At 36.5% G+C, this 23,029-nt stretch overlaps 1 long non-coding RNA gene across 1 annotated transcript; it reads left to right on the top strand.

The window, feature by feature from the left end:
* The first annotated feature begins 9,285 nt into the window (after positions 1-9,285).
* Positions 9,286-16,890, top strand: LOC127554666 (uncharacterized). The gene is made up of 2 exons (XR_007952025.1): positions 9,286-12,292; positions 14,608-16,890. It is a non-coding gene; the product is annotated as an uncharacterized LOC127554666 (long non-coding RNA).
* Positions 16,891-23,029: the final 6,139 nt, after the last annotated feature.

Raw genomic sequence — 23,029 nt, 5'->3', positions numbered from 1 at the left:
ATACATATACGGCACATAAAAATGTATCTATATGTGTTGTTTGTGTATATATATGTCTATACACGTATATATCATTAATATCTAAATTATTTGCTTGATTTATTCTTCAAATTTAACAACTGTGTTCACATGCATGAGGATTCTTTCTACTAAGCTGTAATTTTTCATAGTGCTATGTGTTATTTATTCACAAGATTTATCATCACAAAGTCATCTGTATCATTTTCCCCATGAAGTTTTCTCTATCTTCTTCGTGTTTGAATATATGCAGGGAGCAAGCCATTATTATTCTTGCAATAACCTTTTCATCAAACAGATAATCAGATGAATATTTTAGTGAAGCTGAATGAGATAAGAAGTGTTTAGTTAGTTTCAGCCTGAAGGCTGTATCAAGGAAAACAGGAAGAAGAAATCAATTCCAATGAGTACTGGTGCTGAGGACCTCCCCAACCCAAAATGATTGGGCAGCTGGACTGCAGGGAGTCGTTCTATGCACCTTATTATAGGAATAGCCATTAATGTTTAATACCTGCTGGAGGAGAGAGTAGCTTTTGTGTTTGGAGGGAGCGAGGTAGGAGGGAGGGAGAAGAGGAGGGAGCTGTATTGTCTTCTTTTGAGATATTTACGGGAGCTTCAGGGCACAAGTGACATTTTTATTCCATTTTCTACTGCTCTACAGCTGCTTCCTTAAAGGCAAAGAGAGCAGGCTGATTTTTCCATCTGCTTCATACCTCTGATCTTCTGCCTTGCCAAATTAGTTTTCAAACAAATAAAAATATTTTGATTGTAAATCCTTGTTTATAATATTCCTCTGGGGAGGGTGTAATCGGCCTTATAATGTCAGGCAAGCAATCAGTTTAGCCACAGTTGGAGAGCTGCAATCTGGTCTGGCATAATTTCTTCTCTAGTTTCCTCTTTGTTGCTGTAGGTTTTCTTTTTTTTTTTTTTTTTTCCTGGCTGTTTTCTTCCTTTTTCCAATTCCCTCTCTTCACAATAATGTTACCTTTGAGATGGGGAATAGGAGTTCTTACTCCTTCTATTCATGCTTTTTGGATAGACCCATTTTTTTTTTCCTTCCTCAGGAAAAAAAAAATTAATATATGTATTTATAGTAGTATTATCTTTGAAAATGTGTACTTTCCATTTTAATGTGATGATTTTTTCTTTGTATATAAATATTTGTTGTAATGTATAACATACTTTTTCTTCCTTCCTTCTTTCCTTCCTTCCTTCCTTTCTCTCTCTATCTCTTTTTCTTTCTTTCTTTACTTATTTCTTTGTTTATTTTTGGTAACATACAAGTGTCTATACACAAAATCTTCTCCATTTGAAGATTCCTGAATGACCAGAGACATTCATGAGCATTTCAAACCAATCAATCAATAAATATTTGTTAATCACCACTTTTATGCCAGGCACTGTGTTAAGTTCTGGGGATACAAAAAAAGACAAAAAATAGAAACCAGATGAAACAAAATCACCCCATAAAATTGATTATGTCATTTTATCTTATTCAAATTAAACAAAAATATATCAATGGAACTTTAAGGATGTATTGGGTGAGACATTCATGGTATATGTGAACTCTGCCTTGATAATTTGGAAACCAGAGAAAAAAAGCTGAGTTACTTTTTGATTAATCAATTAATCAATATTTAAGGACCTGAATATGTATCAAGCATGACACCGTGCACAGAGAAAACAGTCAAAAGCAAAATTATCATCCTCATGGAATTTATATTCTTCCCCTTATGTAAGGCCCTATTTACTGTACTTAGATTAAGTCAGAACTAATACCTGCTATTATTATGACTGTCTAAACTTGGGAAGAGCCTACTTCCCAATTTGATTGATTGTTGTCCTTCATTCTCAGAGAACCAAAATGACATCACTATATTAGAGTTGAATTACAGTGTGCCCAACTGTGACTGATCAAACTAACAAGAGCTCATATTGCTCTTCCACAGGTCGAACACAAATAGACCATAGGAACATTTGGGATTGCACTTCTTGCAGTTTTTCTGGGATATTTACAGATAACCACTTTTCCTCTTTTCTATATGAGGCCATACTATGGATCTCGAGGATAGAGACAAAATCTGTGATTTCATAGATATAAGAAATTACTAGATGAAGACACTCATCTATAATTGAAAGTCTGAGATTTCTCTGAAATTTTATAATCTTACAGAATTGTTTATGTAATTGGTTAAGTGGATGACCCAGAGTCACACAGCCATGATTTGAATATAGGTCTTCCTTTATTTGAACCCAGCTACTATGCCACATTTTCATGCAATGTTTTAACACAGTTTCTGTTAAGCAGATGAAGCTAAAAGGAAAGATATACTTCAGGATATAGCCCTGGCTATCTATAACTGGCTAACAACAACTCAATTTGGCTTACAGAAAATGCAAAGAATTATTCCATGTCTGTTCAAACTAAATTATGTCATCTTCATCTATGAATCACTATAGTAATAAAACACAGGCATTTCATACCTAAAGGTATGGTGTGTGTGTGTGTGTGTGTGTGTGTGTGTGTGTGTGTGTATGTGTGTGTTTTAATGTCTCCTAAGTTAATTGTTTGGATTCCAAGCCATCTTCAAAAGTCTATTTAATGTATTTCTAAAGAATTATAAATGAGAATCATTCAAAGAGTGATGGAGAAGTAAATATTGCATGTGAGCAGGAAGCAACACTTAAGAAATTAAAAAAACTGAAGTAAAAGAATGACTCTAAAGAAAAGTAGGAGTGAAAAAGAAGATGGGGCTGGTTAGGTGGGGAATGTGAGAAATGATTAGAAGTGGTACCCAGAAGGAAGAGAGCAAGTCACAGAATTTAGGTTGATCCTCTATGGTGACATTATAGGTAAATGTGAATAAGAGAAGCACAGGTAAATTAGACATGGAGAAAATACAATCTGCATCATTGAAGGAAACATATACAACAGTGAACTTATAGATATATTTAACTATTTTAATGATACAAATTGATATTTATGGAAGATTTTACATTGTAGATATCTAGAGTAAGATAAAGGATTCCCATATGAAGTACAGTATTTGAGGCATGTCATATTTCACCTTCTACATAGCAGGCCTTAAACTTCTACTTAACTCAAGATCATATTATTATTTTTATTCTTTTAGGATCTAGAAAGATTCCATGGATACGTTTGGATGATTTCATTCTCTTTTTCATTAACTAGCTTGTTCTCCCACCTAAGTTTGTTAAATATTAATTTTGAATATACAATACAAAATTCTTTTCCATTAGTAATTACAATTTTTCTATAATTAAATAGCAATTAATATAGAAAATATATTAAAAATTAAGTGCATCATAATGCAAAAACATCTGCAACTGCAACATTTATTATTTACAAAATTTGGTTAGTCAATATTCATAGCCAGAGTCACCTTAAACATGAAAGATAAAGAAGATTCTTAAGAAACTTTAATCAGTATCTGGAATGAACTGAATGGTATGAAACTGACTACAAAAGCAAGGGAGGAGTAATGTTTTCTTAAGAACCTTCTTTATCTTTCTCCAGAAGGTGAGGGCTAAATTCAGTATCTTAGATAATACCTAGAGGAGTCATCCTTTTTTGTTTGTTTTATTTTGGCCTCCCTTAAGCAATTGCAAGTAAAATATTTTCAAAATGCTAGGTAAAATATTTCCAAAATGCACTATACTTGTCCCTTTTTCATGAACTTCATAGAATTCTCTTTACAAATTTCTTTATACATTACTTTATTTATTAGAAAATATATACATTATTTATTAGGAAATATTTCACATTACATTCTTCTCTCTTTTCCACATTACTTTTTCCTCCCTCACAGATTCCTCAAAGATCTTCATACATAACAGATTGTATTCCTTCTCCCTGACTTCATGGAGAAGAGAAACATTTATAAATGTTTCTTAAATATCACTTCAAAAAAGCCAGCGCAACCTGCTTTTCCCAGCATTCCTTTTGATTCTATATTCTTAAAGAGACCTTAATGGTTTCCATAATCTCCACAAAAAATATTTTTGAAACAATAGTTTCATAGGCATTAATTTATTGGATTGTCATATCAATCCTGAAACATTAATGTTTCCATTTTAGATGAAATATTTAAAGTTTAGTATAGGTGAGTACTTCACCTAGGGTTACATAATTCATAAGTCTCAGAAATGGGATTCAAACCTAGCTTTACCTAACTGTAGATCCAATAATTAAGTATTACACCATGATACCTTTTCAAAGATCTCTGAGTTAATAGTGCTGCACTCATACTACTATGTAGAAATTAACCACCCTGTGCATTACCTTTCTATGGGACAATGTATTCAGAGTTCCAATATAAATCTCTAGAAACAAATATGCCATTGCTCTAAGAACAAGGGCAAGGATTTTCTTGACTCTTGAAAAAAATACTAGAAGAGGAAAGAGGGTACTCCTGCCTTCCCTCTCTTCCTTTTTTCCTTTCCTTTGTTCTTTCCTTTCCTTCCTTTCTTTCCCAAACATTAAAGCACTATTTAAATAATAGTTTATTATTGTTATTATTATTTTAATGAAGAGAAAAGAACAAAAGGAAGATAAGAAAGGCCAGACGAGTAGGACAACTTTGAAATCTCTGGTAAAGTCCTTCCCACTCTGCTTCTTCCAGGACTTAGTAAGCACCCACCCTCCTGGATTGTCCAACTTCAAAGGTGTTATCTGAGTCAACAATCCTTGCTTCAAAAGGGCTAAAAGGGATGAGAACACTGATAGTATATAATTCCTTAACACCTTATCCTTTGTTTCAAGAGGATCTTATCCTTTTTCCTCCTAAATAAAATAAACCAGTATCATAGGGAGAAAGTCCCAGATCACTTTTGGGGACAGTTCTAATTCTTTAACAAAGTAATAGGCAAACATTTGGTCCAAAGCAATTTAGTTTCTAGTTTCAATTTAGTAATCCATTTCTTAAGAATCTGATTCATTTTTTCTACTTTCCCTGATGAGGGCAGATGCCCAGGTGTATGGAATTGCTATTCAATTTGCAATTCTTTCCATTATTTCTTATAAAATCTTAGAAGTAAAATATGCTCCTTTATCAGAATCAATAGTCTCTACCAATCCATACTTAGGTACAATTTGTTCCAACGTTATTCCACTAATCCCTCTTAAAGCAGCAGAGACCAAAGGAAAGCTTCTACCTATCCCCACTGGTATCATTTCATTAAAATCTAAGTTTATTTATTTATTTTTTTAATGAAAGGTATTCATGTAAGTACCTCTAACCATGGGGTAGGAGAATGGAGCCTCTATAGCTTTACTTCAGCTCTCCTCTTTGATCTGGACCCCAAACCAAAAGCTCCACCCTCTTGCAAGTGCCCACAGCCAGTAGCATCTCTGCCCCTCTGTGTCTGTACTCACTGAGTGTTCTAGTCCCTTCTCATCCAAAGCCGCCTCTGTGCAACACAACTAGGCCTGGCATTCCTAATCACCTATCGTTCCCTCAGTTTTCCTGGATTCAGACCCCTAGCTCATCTAACAGTGCAGGAGGTGAAAATTTCTGCGGTTCCTGCAGAGGCTCCAGACAGACCCAGCTAGCCCCAGGGCTCCCCACTTATTATTTCTGTGGAGCTAGCCTGGAGGTGTTTGCACTTCTCATGGATTAATCCCTGTCCTGGGGTCTTTCTTCAGATCTTCTTGGATCAAACTGGCCCATTCCAGTTTTGCCCCAAGTACTCTTGATCTTTCACTAGTGTATATTTACCCTGAGGCACAAATTTATTATGTTTGTGGGGGAAATCTGGAAAGTTTGAAATTTATTGACCATATTTCCAGAATTCTCCTCCCCTCCCCCCACGGATCAATCTTATTAAATACTTAGAGAGAAAAAAGGCAAGTTATGCATAATAGAAAATAGTATTACATACAATCTTCTTTTTCTGTTATGAGGTGTATATGTAAATATCCATAATAGAAAATAGTATTACATATAATCCTACATACAATGGATATGTAAATATCCATTCTATTTTGTATTTAATTTGTAAAAATTAAGAATTAAAATGAAAATTAACAAAAATATAGAACCATTAAAAGAAAAATTGGGGCAAATGATGAATAAAACCAGATCTTATAAAAATAGTCAGGAACCACTAAGCTATTTTTGCTATGTGAGAAACTGAGCAGAAATGACAAGTTTTGCATATTCTAGTGGAGAGAGTGCAGAATTTAGAGTTGAATACAGGCACTATGTAATCCTACACAAGTGATTTGATCTCCCTTTCCTTCAGTTTCATCATCTATAAGGGAGATATGCATGTACTGCATTACAATATTGTAAGGAAAGTTGTAAACCTTAGAGAGTTAAATAAATTAGTTCTTAATGATGATGATAGTGATAATAATTGTCATAATAAGAATAAGAAAATATTACCAGGCAAATATGCAAATTTCCATATCACCTTTTACCTAAGAGAGAACCTGAAGAGAGGGGACAGGAAAGTCATCCAATGATACTGGCATCCTTAATGTTCCTCCCATAACAACCTCCATCTGCTCACTCCAGTTACTTTAATTGCTGTTATCCATCTTTAACATATTCTCTTTTGCATCTCCTCTCCTAGCTTATGTGATTTTGTGGGGAATAGATAAGGTGAAGAACTTACAGGAATGTATGAATTCTTTTTCTGTATTTTATTATTTCTGTGTCTCCCCTATGACCTGTATATGTGCAGGCTCATATCTACTTGAGCCTTGGCCAGCTAGAAACATATTTACTTAACCTGAACTGATGACATTTATTGGTATTTGACATTTATCAATATTTAGTCTATTAGCTGGACCACTGTCTGCTTGATTAAGCCTGAAGGCCTGACTTTGTTTCCCAGAAATCAGGAGATTTCAGGGAAACAGAAACCTTCCATTCCAATCTCCCCAACTAGCAACAACCAATTAGATGCTTCCCCCTCCCCTTTCAATGCTCTCTTACTTGTGATGTAATTTCTTGTATAAAAGCTATGTATCTTTACTACTTCTTTAGCCCTCCTACCGCGAGCTTATCTTGCGATGGGACGGCTCATCCTCCGGAGGTTTTTCAATAAACAACTTTTCTGCCTTCTACTGAGGGATCTCTGAGTAGTCATTTTGGGTAAGGGTCTTCTACATCCCTCACAGATGGGGGCTCGTCCGGGATGGGGTCTTTGGGGGAGATGGCTATGTGCACCCCGAACAGGGACAGGCGCCCACAGAGTAGTTTTCTCCATGGTCTCTGGCTCTGGGTGAGCAGCCTCCCTCCCCTCTTAGACAACGACCCAAAGCAGGAATACTCAGTGGAACGCAGAATTGAAGATTGAAAGAAGTAGAGTCCCGATGGCCGGCATTTGCAGCCTGAAAAGAAACATATGTTCTCGAGGTAAAGCTCTTGGGAAGTCTGGGGGTTTATTGGCTGGGTCGAGGGAGACCCTGAGGGATTAGCCCTCTTAAATTTATTTTTGGTGTGGACTGCTGTTAACCCCAACGATAAAGGACTTTTCCTAAGGAAGCTCTCGGGTGGCTGTGGGGGCGTGAGGGTAACATAGGGCCTCCGCCTGGGCGTGAGGATAACATAGGGCCTCCGCCAACACCTGGATCAGGTCCAGGGTGGTATAGAAGCAGTCCGAAAATTTGTATCAGGACGTTAGCTAGGAAATTCAAGACTGGAATGAACTTCCAGATATACAAGGGAAGAAAACTGGGAGGATGTATATCCAGGATTATTTGGGTATATCAGACTTAAATCTGTATGTAAAAGGTGAAAATAGAGTTTTGTGAATGTCTGTGTGTATGTCTGCTTTGCATTGCCTTTGTTCTGTGTTAAAAGTTAGAAAGCTCATAAGAGATAAGAATTCAGCTCTGTGTTACAGGCTTAGAAAAATATCAGGCTGAATTGTGGGAACTGGAATTCATTCAGAGTAGTAATTCTTTCAGAGTAGCTCAGAATGTATTGGTCTTAGAATTTGGGAACTAGTTTTGGGCTTCTCAAGAAAAGAAAATCATTTTTCTCTTTCTCTCTCCCTCTGTCTCTGGCAGTGGCTTTGCAGGAAGGGGGAGAGAAGGGGGAAAAATAAAAACATAGATTGAAAGTTTGGAAAGTTTTGAGAAAAATAGAAGAACAGTGGCTATCGCTCCTGTAAACAAGGAGCCTGTTATCAGGACTCAGCCAGAGAAAAAAATTCTCAAGGTAAAGCAAGGATTGGTGCTTAACTCTTTCCTGGTTACTAAAGAAAAGACATGGGAATAAAGTATCTAGGTAAATTTTAGGAAATTTCACAAACTGAAGTACTGGTTAATTTTAAAATAACTTTAAATTAGTGTGTGTGTTAAGATTGGAAAATTTAAGATCAGAAATAAGAAACTGCAGATATTGGAAGGGAGTAATAAATATAGAGTAAGAGAGGTAAATAGTTGAACACAGGGGCATTCTGACCTGTTGGACCTGTGGGAAAACTAGGCATGCTTCTAAAGAAAAAAATTTGCAGGAAAAGAAAGAAAAATCATTATTAGTACATTTGCCTTCATGGAATTAGAGAACAGAAAGTTTAAGAAGACTAAACTGGGTAATTGTTTGCAATATTTGATTAAGAGTTTTGGGAATTTACTATATTTTAAAGAGGTACTATAATTTTGAAATTGGAATAAAATTAAAATTGGGGGAAATAATTTACTGTTGCCTTACACATGTTAGATTTATTCTGAGTATAAAATCTTAAGAATTTTTCGAGTATTGTGGCCTTTACAACTGAAGAGAAAAACTTTTCTTTTTTTTTATTATTTGGTTGGACTTCAAATTGAAATATAGGTTGTTAAACAAAATGCCAGTAGCTTACCTTAGGGAGGGGCTTGTGTTTGTATCTCCCTACTTAAATGGTATGTTGCTTTTTAAAAGTATTGAGTAATTTGTAAACTATATTATAAGTTTTATGAAATTTGATTCAAAATTAATTGTGAATCTTGAAGTTTAAAGTTTAAAAAAAAGATGATTTAAAGACAAGGGAAAAGAGATTGATTTACAAAAGCAATTAATAGTTTAAATAGAGCACCTAGTCAGAAGGATTTTTGGTTTAGGAGTGTTTAAAGTATGTAATAAATTTTGAGCAAGTAAGCATTGGGAAGAGAGAGAGACAGAGAGATGGGATAGGAGAATGAAGGTAATTTAAGAAGGATTGATTAGTAGAAACAAATGCTTTAGGCTTGTAATTAATGCTATTTGGGAGTTTTAAAGCTCCACTCTTCGATGTGCTGAAGATTGAGTTTTAACTGCTTATATGATGTTATAGCTATGTTCTTGCATTTTTCCTCCTGTGATTGATTTCTATGATCAGAACAATAGTTAATAAGAACTGTTAATGTAATTCAAATATGTCATACCTTGCTGTTTCCAATCTGGTTATATGTAATCATTATATCCTAAATACTTAGGCAAATAAGTATTTAGCCTGGTCATCTGTCTGTTACTGGATATTTGTGTTTTATTTTTAAAATGTTTTTTTTAAATGATAAGAGGACAATTTACAATGGTCTGTGAAACCTAACTGCTATTTATTGGAACTATAGCTATCTGCCTGTCCTGTGAAGCAAACTTATTCCTTCACACAGGAACTGCTGGCCAATCTATACTGGCCTCCCCACATGTTGTTGCAGGTCCAGACTGTTCTAACTTTGTTAGATTTGGTTTTTTGTTGTTCTAGATTTTGGTCAAATTACAGATTATTGAATCTCTTCTGAGACATGGATCGGCCCATCTGGAGCTTAGATTGACACCACACCCACACCCCTGCATGAATTGAGCACCTTCGCCCATTTCTCAGCCTGAAGCAGCTAAGATCGAGACTATCGCCAGTGCTCCTGATGTAATTTGGACTGATATGGGGGAAGTGGGAAAGTGGTTGATGAATTATTGTTAAAATTACAACTCTATTACTAGAGTTAGAAAAAATGCAAACATTACTGTGTGTTTAAGATTTGGGATGGAAATTATTAAAAATGGTAACTATTGCTGTTAAGGAAGTTATAATATGTTTATAATATCTATGTTCACTTCAGAATATGTAATTGTTTAAGGTATTTGATTTGATTTGATTTGATTGATTTTAGGAAACTCCTCCTGTACTAGACTGTTATGTATGTAGGAACTTTAATTCACTCTTGGGATTTATATGTGGATGGTTATTTGACTATTTATTATTATTATTTTTTGGATGATTCCTTTCCATGAGGAAAAAAAAAATGGAGAGGAAGAGATAGGGAACTAGGGAAACTGGTGGATTTTTCTCAAAATACCTAAAAGAGTGGGAACCCTTAGTTTTCTTTCACTTTTGCCTTACGTACTTCTGCCCCACCCCCTATACCACCAGTTCAGATTAAATTGGAAGTCCTTAAGCAATCTTTTTTGTTTTTACTATGTTTTAGCTTTGAAATCCCTCATTCTGTGGAATTGCCCTGGCAGACTCAGTTTTGGGAACTATTCTGTTTTAAAGAAATCTCTAAGATAAAGACACTTGTCTCAGGACTGGCAATCTCCAGCTCTGTAACCCCAGTTTCTTAACTGGTACCTCAGCATTTTTAATAACATTGCCCTTTTGAGATCAAGCCTCTAAAGTTTGGGGTTTGCCTACCTTCATGTTCTAACTGTGCATGCTCTCATAGCTCTGCTCAGAAATCTGTATTCTAGTAGCAGCCCTGTCTGTCCCCCTGGGTGGGGACAGGTGGAGCTACTCCAAGCCTCACCCTTCTCCCCTGGAGTGGGTTGCCCCTCTGAATGGGCAGCATGACTGTCTCGAGCCTTGCTACTCCCTCTATAAGCAGAAGCTGAGTTAAGTGCACAAATGACTGCAGACCCCCTAACACAGTGAACTGTCCATCTCAAACTGGATTCTCTGGCTGAGATGAGGGCCTTTGTACTGCTGATAACTCTGGGGTTGTCAGGAAGAGACTTGTCCTTGCCATAAGTCCTTGCATTTTCTAGGTTCATTTTGATTTATTTGCCTCACATTGGATTGGTCAAAATTATGGTGCTGAGACCTCCCAGGTATCTTAGGGAGGTAATTCAATAATTCAAATATTCAGAAGAAGAGTGTGTAATGTTGTGCCTCAGTTTCCCTAGTTGTCATCTTTATTTATCTTTGTATTTTTATGTTTGCCAAATGTCAATCTGTTCTGTGATAACTGTTTCTAAGATAGTTGGTGGAAGCAATTTTTATGGTATGAACTTATTGCAATCAATGGTATTATCCTGTTGCTGCTATGTCTATCCTGTATAATTACATTACTAACCAGAATAGTTCAGTGGTCCCTATCAAAATATTGCATACAGAAGATGCTATTAAAATGATGATTCTTCAGAGAAAAGACTGGAATGTATTAAAGAGGGATGATCTTGATTGTGAACTTGATAAACAATGTATAGATATATTAACTGATTTTGAAAAGTGTGTAAGTTCTTCATAGAAATATGATAAAAATCATTTACATGTTAGAAGGGGGGAGCTGTGGGGAATAGATAAGGTGAAGAACTTACAGGAATGTATGAATTCTTTTTCTGTATTTTATTATTTCTGTGTCTCCCCTATGACCTGTATATGTGCAGGCTCATATCTACTTGAGCCTTGGCCAGCTAGAAACATATTTACTTAACCTGAACTGATGACATTTATTGGTATTTGACATTTATCAATATTTAGTCTATTAGCTGGACCACTGTCTGCTTGATTAAGCCTGAAGGCCTGACTTTGTTTCCCAGAAATCAGGAGATTTCAGGGAAACAGAAACCTTCCATTCCAATCTCCCCAACTAGCAACAACCAATTAGATGCTTCCCCCTCCCCTTTCAATGCTCTCTTACTTGTGATGTAATTTCTTGTATAAAAGCTATGTATCTTTACTACTTCTTTAGCCCTCCTACCGCGAGCTTATCTTGCGATGGGACGGCTCATCCTCCGGAGGTTTTTCAATAAACAACTTTTCTGCCTTCTACTGAGGGATCTCTGAGTAGTCATTTTGGGTAAGGGTCTTCTACATCCCTCACAGATGGGGGCTCGTCCGGGATGGGGTCTTTGGGGGAGATGGCTATGTGCACCCCGAACAGGGACAGGCGCCCACAGAGTAGTTTTCTCCATGGTCTCTGGCTCTGGGTGAGCAGCCTCCCTCCCCTCTTAGACAACGACCCAAAGCAGGAATACTCAGTGGAACGCAGAATTGAAGATTGAAAGAAGTAGAGTCCCGATGGCCGGCATTTGCAGCCTGAAAAGAAACATATGTTCTCGAGGTAAAGCTCTTGGGAAGTCTGGGGGTTTATTGGCTGGGTCGAGGGAGACCCTGAGGGATTAGCCCTCTTAAATTTATTTTTGGTGTGGACTGCTGTTAACCCCAACGATAAAGGACTTTTCCTAAGGAAGCTCTCGGGTGGCTGTGGGGGCGTGAGGGTAACATAGGGCCTCCGCCTGGGCGTGAGGATAACATAGGGCCTCCGCCAACACCTGGATCAGGTCCAGGGTGGTATAGAAGCAGTCCGAAAATTTGTATCAGGACGTTAGCTAGGAAATTCAAGACTGGAATGAACTTCCAGATATACAAGGGAAGAAAACTGGGAGGATGTATATCCCAGGATTATTTGGGTATATCAGACTTAAATCTGTATGTAAAAGGTGAAAATAGAGTTTTGTGAATGTCTGTGTGTATGTCTGCTTTGCATTGCCTTTGTTCTGTGTTAAAAGTTAGAAAGCTCATAAGAGATAAGAATTCAGCTCTGTGTTACAGGCTTAGAAAAATATCAGGCTGAATTGTGGGAACTGGAATTCATTCAGAGTAGTAATTCTTTCAGAGTAGCTCAGAATGTATTGGTCTTAGAATTTGGGAACTAGTTTTGGGCTTCTCAAGAAAAGAAAAATCATTTTTCTCTTTCTCTCTCCCTCTGTCTCTGGCAGTGGCTTTGCAGGAAGGGGGAGAGAAGGGGGAAAAATAAAAACATAGATTGAAAGTTTGGAAAGTTTTGAGAAAAATAGAAGAACAGTGGCTATCGCTCCTGTAAACAAGGAGCCTGTTATCAGGACTCAGCCAGAGAAAAAAATTCTCAAGGTAAAGCAAGGATTGGTGCTTAACTCTTTCCTGGTTACTAAAGAAAAGACATGGGAATAAAGTATCTAGGTAAATTTTAGGAAATTTCACAAACTGAAGTACTGGTTAATTTTAAAATAACTTTAAATTAGTGTGTGTGTTAAGATTGGAAAATTTAAGATCAGAAATAAGAAACTGCAGATATTGGAAGGGAGTAATAAATATAGAGTAAGAGAGGTAAATAGTTGAACACAGGGGCATTCTGACCTGTTGGACCTGTGGGAAAACTAGGCATGCTTCTAAAGAAAAAAATTTGCAGGAAAAGAAAGAAAAATCATTATTAGTACATTTGCCTTCATGGAATTAGAGAACAGAAAGTTTAAGAAGACTAAACTGGGTAATTGTTTGCAATATTTGATTAAGAGTTTTGGGAATTTACTATATTTTAAAGAGGTACTATAATTTTGAAATTGGAATAAAATTAAAATTGGGGGAAATAATTTACTGTTGCCTTACACATGTTAGATTTATTCTGAGTATAAAATCTTAAGAATTTTTCGAGTATTGTGGCCTTTACAACTGAAGAGAAAAACTTTTCTTTTTTTTATTATTTGGTTGGACTTCAAATTGAAATATAGGTTGTTAAACAAAATGCCAGTAGCTTACCTTAGGGAGGGGCTTGTGTTTGTATCTCCCTACTTAAATGGTATGTTGCTTTTTAAAAGTATTGAGTAATTTGTAAACTATATTATAAGTTTTATGAAATTTGATTCAAAATTAATTGTGAATCTTGAAGTTTAAAGTTTAAAAAAAAGATGATTTAAAGACAAGGGAAAAGAGATTGATTTACAAAAGCAATTAATAGTTTAAATAGAGCACCTAGTCAGAAGGATTTTTGGTTTAGGAGTGTTTAAAGTATGTAATAAATTTTGAGCAAGTAAGCATTGGGAAGAGAGAGAGACAGAGAGATGGGATAGGAGAATGAAGGTAATTTAAGAAGGATTGATTAGTAGAAACAAATGCTTTAGGCTTGTAATTAATGCTATTTGGGAGTTTTAAAGCTCCACTCTTCGATGTGCTGAAGATTGAGTTTTAACTGCTTATATGATGTTATAGCTATGTTCTTGCATTTTTCCTCCTGTGATTGATTTCTATGATCAGAACAATAGTTAATAAGAACTGTTAATGTAATTCAAATATGTCATACCTTGCTGTTTCCAATCTGGTTATATGTAATCATTATATCCTAAATACTTAGGCAAATAAGTATTTAGCCTGGTCATCTGTCTGTTACTGGATATTTGTGTTTTATTTTTAAAATGTTTTTTTTAAATGATAAGAGGACAATTTACAATGGTCTGTGAAACCTAACTGCTATTTATTGGAACTATAGCTATCTGCCTGTCCTGTGAAGCAAACTTATTCCTTCACACAGGAACTGCTGGCCAATCTATACTGGCCTCCCCACATGTTGTTGCAGGTCCAGACTGTTCTAACTTTGTTAGATTTGGTTTTTTGTTGTTCTAGATTTTGGTCAAATTACAGATTATTGAATCTCTTCTGAGACATGGATCGGCCCATCTGGAGCTTAGATTGACACCACACCCACACCCCTGCATGAATTGAGCACCTTCGCCCATTTCTCAGCCTGAAGCAGCTAAGATCGAGACTATCGCCAGTGCTCCTGATGTAATTTGGACTGATATGGGGGAAGTGGGAAAGTGGTTGATGAATTATTGTTAAAATTACAACTCTATTACTAGAGTTAGAAAAAATGCAAACATTACTGTGTGTTTAAGATTTGGGATGGAAATTATTAAAAATGGTAACTATTGCTGTTAAGGAAGTTATAATATGTTTATAATATCTATGTTCACTTCAGAATATGTAATTGTTTAAGGTATTTGATTTGATTTGATTTGATTGATTTTAGGAAACTCCTCCTGTACTAGACTGTTATGTATGTAGGAACTTTAATTCACTCTTGGGATTTATATGTGGATGGTTATTTGACTATTTATTATTATTATTTTTTGGATGATTCCTTTCCATGAGGAAAAAAAAAATGGAGAGGAAGAGATAGGGAACTAGGGAAACTGGTGGATTTTTCTCAAAATACCTAAAAGAGTGGGAACCCTTAGTTTTCTTTCACTTTTGCCTTACGTACTTCTGCCCCACCCCCTATACCACCAGTTCAGATTAAATTGGAAGTCCTTAAGCAATCTTTTTTGTTTTTACTATGTTTTAGCTTTGAAATCCCTCATTCTGTGGAATTGCCCTGGCAGACTCAGTTTTGGGAACTATTCTGTTTTAAAGAAATCTCTAAGATAAAGACACTTGTCTCAGGACTGGCAATCTCCAGCTCTGTAACCCCAGTTTCTTAACTGGTACCTCAGCATTTTTAATAACATTGCCCTTTTGAGATCAAGCCTCTAAAGTTTGGGGTTTGCCTACCTTCATGTTCTAACTGTGCATGCTCTCATAGCTCTGCTCAGAAATCTGTATTCTAGTAGCAGCCCTGTCTGTCCCCCTGGGTGGGGACAGGTGGAGCTACTCCAAGCCTCACCCTTCTCCCCTGGAGTGGGTTGCCCCTCTGAATGGGCAGCATGACTGTCTCGAGCCTTGCTACTCCCTCTATAAGCAGAAGCTGAGTTAAGTGCACAAATGACTGCAGACCCCCTAACACAGTGAACTGTCCATCTCAAACTGGATTCTCTGGCTGAGATGAGGGCCTTTGTACTGCTGATAACTCTGGGGTTGTCAGGAAGAGACTTGTCCTTGCCATAAGTCCTTGCATTTTCTAGGTTCATTTTGATTTATTTGCCTCACATTGGATTGGTCAAAATTATGGTGCTGAGACCTCCCAGGTATCTTAGGGAGGTAATTCAATAATTCAAATATTCAGAAGAAGAGTGTGTAATGTTGTGCCTCAGTTTCCCTAGTTGTCATCTTTATTTATCTTTGTATTTTTATGTTTGCCAAATGTCAATCTGTTCTGTGATAACTGTTTCTAAGATAGTTGGTGGAAGCAATTTTTATGGTATGAACTTATTGCAATCAATGGTATTATCCTGTTGCTGCTATGTCTATCCTGTATAATTACATTACTAACCAGAATAGTTCAGTGGTCCCTATCAAAATATTGCATACAGAAGATGCTATTAAAATGATGATTCTTCAGAGAAAAGACTGGAATGTATTAAAGAGGGATGATCTTGATTGTGAACTTGATAAACAATGTATAGATATATTAACTGATTTTGAAAAGTGTGTAAGTTCTTCATAGAAATATGATAAAAATCATTTACATGTTAGAAGGGGGGAGCTGTGGGGAATAGATAAGGTGAAGAACTTACAGGAATGTATGAATTCTTTTTCTGTATTTTATTATTTCTGTGTCTCCCCTATGACCTGTATATGTGCAGGCTCATATCTACTTGAGCCTTGGCCAGCTAGAAACATATTTACTTAACCTGAACTGATGACATTTATTGGTATTTGACATTTATCAATATTTAGTCTATTAGCTGGACCACTGTCTGCTTGATTAAGCCTGAAGGCCTGACTTTGTTTCCCAGAAATCAGGAGATTTCAGGGAAACAGAAACCTTCCATTCCAATCTCCCCAACTAGCAACAACCAATTAGATGCTTCCCCCTCCCCTTTCAATGCTCTCTTACTTGTGATGTAATTTCTTGTATAAAAGCTATGTATCTTTACTACTTCTTTAGCCCTCCTACCGCGAGCTTATCTTGCGATGGGACGGCTCATCCTCCGGAGGTTTTTCAATAAACAACTTTTCTGCCTTCTACTGAGGGATCTCTGAGTAGTCATTTTGGGTAAGGGTCTTCTACATCCCTCACAATTTCCTTCAAACTTCAGATCTAATCTCATGTTCTAAAGAAAGCCCTTTCTCTTCTTCTTTAATTCTAAGGTCTTTTTTCCATTAATTATTACCAATTTGTCCTGTATATTATTATTGTTTGCATTATTGTTTGTATTTCATGTTGCCTTGCTCATTAGATTATGAAATGAAAGCAGGGAATGTATTTTTGTCTTTTTTTTTTTTTTGGTCTTTTGGCTTTTAGGTTTTCAGGAATTCCTTTATATAAATAATCAATTCCCATTCTCACCTTACTTTTTCTGTAAAGAGGATAGCATTTTTATAGAAGATGATAAAAAGGCAATAAAAGGGGATCACTTTCATTTTGGTACTCCATTTTCTCTAGATTTTCTTAATATGATTCTTTACTGGTTCTCCTCTTACTTGCCTGATCATTCCTTCGAAGTTTCCTTTGCTGCCTTTTAATCTAGGTCATTTTCAAGCTTATTGTGGATGTTTCCCAAGTCCCTGTCCTAGGCATCCCTCTCATTTTTCTTGGTGATTTAATCAGCAATCAAACATTTAACTATTATCCCTAAATACATGAATTCGGATTTATTTGTCTAATCCTCTCAGTCTTCAATCTTGTATCTCCAATTGCCTATTAGATATCATAAATTAGATGTCCTGTTAGACATCTTAAATTTAATGAATCTAAAACTTAACTCATTATCTTTCCTCCAAAACTTTCCCTATTTCTAAATTCCCTATTACCATTTATTGTTGTTGATTCTTCACTTTCGAAGAGAATCAATGACATTATACAATGACATCTTGACTAATCCATGAAGTGGATTTAAGTGAGACAGAGTTGCACAAAGTCATCAGCCTCTCTCTTCCAAAGTCATTGAAGTCCAGTGGCAAGACAAATGTTAAGCTCAACTGTCAATGATCCAGGATACAGTGGATAAACTCGGTATCTTCAATGTCTGACCAAGAGCTAAGTGCTTTACAATACCTGCTTCAGCCACCGTCATTGTTGTTGGAACAAATTGTTCTCATCCACCCACTCTTCCAGGGAAAGTCTTCACATGCTTGCAGTAGACACTCCCCTAATTCACTGAGTTTGAAGTCTGTTGGTTACCCTCAGCCCAGTTTTGCCCATCCTCTGAGAGTTTTATGGGGCCTTCTTGGAGTTATAGGAGTGAGGTGTGAAGGTGAGACACCAGAGATAAATGAACAGTCCTGAAAAGGGTTCAGCAAGACCACACACCATAGGTACTTGCACTCCTTGAACACTGCATATACCCCTATCTAGGGAACCATCATCTTCCCATTCACTTACACTCACAACTTAGCAGTCATCCTTAATGCTTCATTACCTCACCCTTATCCCTTCCTTGCAGTCAGTTGCCAAGGCCTGATAATTCTACCTTTGTAATTTTTCTCTTATATGTCATCTTCTCTTCCCTGACACTGCCAACATTCTGGTTTAGGCTCTTACTGCCTCATATCTAGGTTATTCAACTACCTTCTGGGTAATCTCCCAACCTCATCTTCTCCTACTTCAGTCCATCTGCCTTTCAGATGTCACACTGATCTTTAACATGTGCCAGTTTGATTATGTCTACTCTTTTCTATCTGTCCCCTATTTATTCAATTCTAATTCCTATTTATTCCAGAATTAACGAAATCTGTTTAAATTTTAAAGCATTCTATAACTTGACTTCTTTCTAATCAACATCTCCTTTTCCTTTTCTTTCTCCTCCTCTTCTTCTTCCTCTTTCTCCTTCTCCTCCTCCTTTTCTTTTTCTCTCTTCCTCCTCCTTCTTCCTCTCTTCCTTCTTTGTCTCTTTCTCGCCTCTCTCTCTCTCTCTTCTCTCTCTCTCTCTCTCTCTCTCTCTCTCTCTCTCTCTCTCTCTCTCTCTCTCTCTTACACACACACACACACACACACACACACACACACACACACACACACACAAGCAGCATGAGATCTAGTGACCTTGGTCTTCCCTGTTATTCCTCTTATAAGAGGTCTTCCTCTCCCAACTCCAGATGGTTTCACTGGCTCTCCTCCATACCTAGAATATTCTCCCTCTTCATCTTCACTCCTTTGCTTCCCTGGCTTTCTTCAAGTCCCAGCCTTTAGTCACAATCTTATTGGAAGCCTTTCCCAATCCATCTTAATTCTCCCTCCCTCTACTACTTTTTTCCATTTCATTCTATTTACACCTTATTTGTACTTATTTGATTCTATGTTGTCTCCTCAATTAGTCTGTGAATTCCTTGAGTGTGGGAGCTGCCTTTGCCCTTCTATATATCCTCAGAGGTTAGTATAATGTTTGGCATACAATAGGCAATAATAAATACTTGTCAACTGATTGATAAACTACTCCAAATCCTTTATTAAAATATGGAACTTGAAATCTAGAGACCTAACATTGAACCACTAGTAAGGCACAGAGTCAAGACTCAAATACATATTTAATGGTTCCCAGAGAAGTGCTACTTCCTCTATATTACATTCCATGGTTTATCTCTAACAGCTGTCACTCAATCAACAAGCATTTAATTTACTTCTAGATGCTAGTCACTATGCCAGATGTAGTGGGAAAAAAATAGTCCTTCCCTCAAGTAGGCAGTGAGATCACTCAGTAGATAAAGACCTGGGCCTGAAATCAGAGAGAGTTGAGTTCAAATCTGTCTTCAGACAATTACTACCTGCGTGACCCTAACCTTTATTTGCCTTAATCCATTGAAAATAGCAAACCAGTCTTGTTTTAGGCAACTAAGTGGAGAAGTAGATAGAGTGCTAGACCTAGAGACAGGAAGACTTGAATTCAAACATGGCCACAGATACTTAATAGTTGTGTGACCCTGGATAATCACTTATCCTTATTCATCTCAGTTTCCTATCTGTGAAGAAAGAAATAGCAAACCATTCCAGCATCTTTGTCAAGAAAACACCAAATGGGATCACAAAGAATTAGACACAACTGAAACAAGTGAATAATAACAATAACAAGGAGCTTATACTCTACCTGTGGAAACAAAGTATAAACACAGAAGTACATCTGATTATTTATAAGGTAATTACATGGTAGTTTTGTGGAGGAGATATTAACAGTTGGGGATCAAGAAAGGTCTCAAACAGAAGATTATGTTTAAGCTGAGATTTGGAAAAAACTATAGATTCCCTAGAGAGGGAAGAAGAAGGGGGCATTTAAGACTATTAAGGCAGTCTGTACAAAGACACAATGAAAGAAGATAAAATTTGTGTGTGGGGAATCATGGGAAAGACCAATTGGATGAACTGTAGAGTTCATGAAGGGGACTAATACATTTTAAGCCTATAAAGATCACATTCATCAAGATTATGAAGGGCTATAAATATCAGAGGAATATGTATCTGATCCATGTGGTATTAAGGAGCATTAGAGTGTCCCAGCTTCTGTCACTCCATTCCCCACTGCCACCTCACCCCCATATATGCACTCATATACTTTTGCTCCAGGTGCTAGAATTCCTAGTTATGGCTCTGGCCAATATTGCAGAAAGCTCAAGAGGACACCAGCAAGTAAAAAACACTTAGACAAACTTGTTTTTTAACAGAGAATAAGCACGTGCCAGCCACAATCCCCTATGTTCCCTAAAGATGATAGTTTTGCTAGTTTGAAAACTGGATTCTACCCCTTCTTACAGCTATAGATTTTATAGGGAATGCTCAATGATTACAAAAATGAACCAAGAAATTTAAGACATTATGCAAAATATTTGATTTATCATGGGCTTCTATTTTGTGCTGCTATGACTTTATCTTAATTTTCTTAAAAACAGGTACATATTGTCTCTATAACTAATGTCCCTTGTGTTCTCCTGGTGGCAGACTCGTCTTCACAGCATCATGGCCCTAACATCTGCTGAAGAAGATTTATGAATGGTGAAAATGCCCAGAGAGAGAGAGATTACAATTTTGTAATGATTCATTGTGACATCTTTGGTCCCGCATGAGCAGTACCTATTTAAAGCTGGCTCCTCATTCCACACTGAGACTTTTGGCCCAGGTTTGAACAAAGAGGGACTCTATTTAGGCCCAGATATATCAAATGAAAGGTGAATATTAAGACAATCTGATAATAATGTCCATTTTTATAATGAACCCTCTGTCACTGTGAAAGGCTCTTAGCTCTTGTGAACAGTGAATAAACAGAAATCAGTAGCACTTGTAGCTGTGGCAACCACACAATCAGTATATAGATCAAGTATTCATAGCTGCACTTTTGTTCTGCTTCCAGTGTACTGGAGCATCTCTTAATGTTAAAGCCACTCAGAAGCTTGCATTTGGGGGGTTCATCCAAAAGTGATAATTAGCAATTGCAATTGGGAAGCAAGAGAAACCGTGCTCCTGGTGTAGAAGGGAAGGAAAGCAATGAAAGTGAAAAAGATTTAAATTTCAGGACAGTTATTATCATTACCAGTTATCATCATCATCATTCCCAAGCCCCAAAACTTGCCAATTAAAAATAGGTGTTTATAGGATCTATACATAATAGTCCAGGAGAAAATAGGTTGTCAGTAATGGTGATAAAGAAGATGATGAGAATGATGATGTAGAGCAGAGTTGTAACTATGGTAGGTCAACAGGGACTTTGCCTCAGAAAGATGAAAGTTAAAAGTTCCTTGACAGCACTCAGACAAGATTTGCTTCCTAACAACAGTTAGTAACCTCAGCCCACAGCTCATTCCCTTCCTGACTCCCCAGTAGCATTTAATTCTTTTGCATCTCTTCTCAAATGTCTATACCTCAGAAAAAGTTTCCATCTTTTCCCTGTGCCCTGCACCTAAACATTGAACTAGTTACATAAATTCCAAACTATGATTCTATGTAATAAGCTTAATAATAGAACTGTGACAATGCTCACATGAAGTTATTTTTGTTGCTATCAACAATACAAAACACAATTTAAGTAATACTCTGATAATATTTTGAATGTTTCCTTTGTGTCTTTTAAAATCTCCTGTTTCTCTGGGGTTTAGAGACAAGTAAGAAAAGTTAGAGGTGAAAGGTACAAAGGAGAAAAAATGTAAAGGAAATAATAGTTGTGATTTCTGGCTTTGAAAAGCTTGATCAATAAAGATTTGTTGAGAATCTTCTACTTGCTGAGTTTTATACTCAGAATGGAAGAAACAAAAGACAAAACCCCTGTCATTTTGTGGTGTCTAGTCAAAGGACAAATCTGTGTTTGTGTGTGTCTATGTGTGTGTGTGTGTGTGTGTGTTGTGTTGTGTTGTGTGTATATATGATGAACATTAAGAGAATGGTGGAAGATAGTAGGCAGATACTATTGTCACACTGTTAGTCCTATAGAAATACATAAAAAAAAGAAAATATCATGGAATTGATTAATTATGGACATTTAAATAAAACAGGAGAGGTAAGATAAGCATTGAAAAAACTCTACAAATGGATTAATTATAAAGAAGCAGAGAAGCAACCTAGATAGGAACAAGAGTTTGAACATGTACATGGAATGAAGAATGCCAGAGCTAGCTCAGTTGTTTTGGAAGCTCTGAATGAAAGTGTAGGAGAGGAGAGATTACCTACCACACTGAAAGTCTATAGAGCTATTGTGCTGGCCTCATTTTTTCTCTCTTCAATAAAGAAGTAATTATTGACCTCTTTATTAGAACTATCTAAATTTTTTTTATTTCCATATTTCTTTTCATTGTAGTTATGTGCAAATATGGATTTTAAAGTTATCATTTTATTTAATTTCTTCCAGGATACTAGACAAAGCAATCTTATAAATCTAGGCTGAGTGTCATATTCAATATTCTTTTAGATTTGGTCTAATTTCTTTTACACATGACAGTTTAACTAATATGAGATACCATTATTGTATGCCTGTAAAGCCTTGACAGTGTACAGCACCATGCCAGGAAATGGAATTGCTTCTATTTGAATTGTCTTGGGAAGATTCTGAAAATCACTCAGTAAGATAAAGTTATCAGACACTGAAGTCCTTTCTCCACCAAATCTGCCAAGCATTCAAATTCTGCTGCAGAGCATATGATTCTGACAGATTGGCCACATTATTCAAATGTTAAATATACATTTGCCCAA

Source organism: Antechinus flavipes, chromosome 3 (assembly GCF_016432865.1).
Source record: "Antechinus flavipes isolate AdamAnt ecotype Samford, QLD, Australia chromosome 3, AdamAnt_v2, whole genome shotgun sequence".
NCBI classification, from domain to species: Eukaryota; Metazoa; Chordata; class Mammalia; order Dasyuromorphia; family Dasyuridae; genus Antechinus; species Antechinus flavipes.
Note: the sequence above shows the minus strand (reverse complement) of the source record. Positions and strands in the feature narration are given on the sequence as shown.